The following is a 2,500-nucleotide window of genomic DNA, read 5'->3' as shown; positions in this document are numbered from 1 at the left end:
TACCATCCCAAGGCACCTTCAATGCCAACTTTAAAATAGCAGAAATGCCTTCCTTGTTAGCCTGCAATGTTGACAATGGGCACCAGAAATGTCATCTTAATCCCAATTTAAAACACTAGCCATACCATCCTTATCACGCTAATAAAAGTATTCAATGCATGCAATGTCAACATCATGCCTTTGCAATGCCACCCTTATCTGCCTATAATGCCATCCTATGATCCCTATAATGTGGTTCCTTGGCACCTATAAGGTCATGCCTCATCCACTCACATAGTGCCATAGTGATACCAGCCCAAGGTACCTGCAATGCCAACACCAAATACTAGCTATGCCATTGTGAATGTCCTGAGATGACAACACTTGGCCTCAGAAGTGGAATTGGAATTAGCCTGTGATGCTAGACGAGGCCATTCTCATTTGCCACTAATGCCACCCTAGCCTCCCTGTGCTGGCATTCCTCGGAACCTCGAATGCCATCCAGGCCCTTGCAGTTCCAACTTGAAATACCATCAATGCCAGCCTCAGGCCATGGCGGTGCCAGAGGAAGGCTGAGGGAATCTGTGGATGCTGACTCATTCATTTCAACTCAGCTTTTTCTTCTATCTGTCCTTTTTCTCGCTCTCTATCTCTCTCTCTCTCTCTCTCTATACCTCCTTTCTCTCCATCTCTCTCTGTCTCTCATTTGCCTCGCTCTATTTCTCCCAGCAAGTGACATTTTCACTTTCTCCTTATGACTTGTATTACACACTCCCTGATGCCCTTGTTTCTTTTTCTTTCCTTTTTCTTTCTCGTTCTCTCTCTACTTCCCATTCTTCTCCCTTCCTGTTTCTCTTCCCAGGTAAATGCCATAGTTTATATTTGCCATAATTTATATTATATGTCCCTAGGTGTTTGCCATAGTTGATATCATATGTCCCTAGGTTTTTGCCATAGTTTACATCATATGTCCCCATATGTTTGCCATAGTTTATATTATATGTCCATAGGTGTTTAATAGAATATTAATAAAGCACGCTAAAGTTGAAGAATGGACCGGAGGCAGAGTCAGTTTCAGTTGGCCTGTATTTCAGCATGGAGACCCCTCCCGCTGTTGGTTCAAGAACGGTCTAACCTGAGAGCAGTAGGCTATTGCATTTATACAATTCAGGTTACAGTAGGAGAGGGGAAAGGGCCACACCCTTTTAGGTGAGAGAAGGGGGGGGTGGGGGTTACCGTCAGAGGTTCACCTATGGGGGGATGATGCCAGGACACAAGGCCTCTAGCAGGAAGAGGGGGAGGGGAGGGTCACATGTCATTTGCATTGGATCTCAGTGAGAGACAGACCCAGTACACAATCAGAGTGAGTTGTAGATACAGAGAAGTACATCTTTACCTATAATAATAACAATAATTCCAGTTCCATCATGTTGGCCATATTTTATATCACATGTCCCTAGGTGTTTGCCATAGTTTATATCATATGTGCCCAGGTGAATGCCATAGATTATATCATGTGTGCCCAAGTGTGAGGTTATATGGGATGCATGCCACCTTTATTCCTCAGAACACTACCCCCCTGCTTAATTACCTCTGCTTATTTGCCCCTGTGATATTTACCCGTGCTTATGGTGGAATGACACCAGAGAGTACAGGGTAATGTTTTGTGCATCATCTTTAGATTCACAGACATACAACTTCATGCTTGGTTTCTGTCTTCTGTGTGTCTGTGAGTGTGTGTTGTGTTTATGTTTCTATGTTTCTGTGTGTGTTACAAGTTACAAGTTACAAGTCTTTCATTTGACAGATGCACTAAATGACACATGGTCAGACAGGGCACTGAAATTCTTAAGACAAGGCCCTGCTAAGAGTCTACCATAACATAACATAACATAGTATGACAGAACAAAAACATGACGTACACTCTGTACAAGTACACATGATAATGTACACATAATAAACATATAATAACCTAAATAACCTTACTAAATATACAATATAAATATACCATACAGTATGCTAAACATAAAACAACCAACATATAATACTAACAAACATACATATAACAGCCTATACATATAATACTACACTATATGTACATATTATACACATATAATAGACTATGCTAACCTAATTAACCTATACTAACCTACATACATACTGAGGGAACTACAGAGTGCAATATTTCTGATATGGTATTACTGCTAGTGCAAACAGAAAGTTGTAAATGACAGAATATGTAGTGTAGTGCAAATAGTAGTGTGAAAGTTACAGTGACAGTGCATGTAAAGTGACAAGTGCAAAAGTGGCGGTGGTGAATCAATGTCCATTTAGCAGCCTGATGGCCCTTGGGTAAAAACTGTTCTCCAGTCTGCGTGTGCGAGACCGGATGCTACGGTATCGCCTTCCAGAAGGCAGCGGGGTAAAAAGTCTGAAGGCTGGATGGTAGCAGTGCTTTAGGATCCTGCCAGCTTTCCTGAGGCATCGTGTGTGGGGTAGGTGTCCTGAAGGGCTGGGAGCT

The sequence above is a fragment of the Sprattus sprattus genome, assembly GCF_963457725.1.
Source record: "Sprattus sprattus genome assembly, chromosome: 14".
Classification (NCBI taxonomy): domain Eukaryota; kingdom Metazoa; phylum Chordata; class Actinopteri; order Clupeiformes; family Clupeidae; genus Sprattus; species Sprattus sprattus.
Note: the sequence above shows the minus strand (reverse complement) of the source record.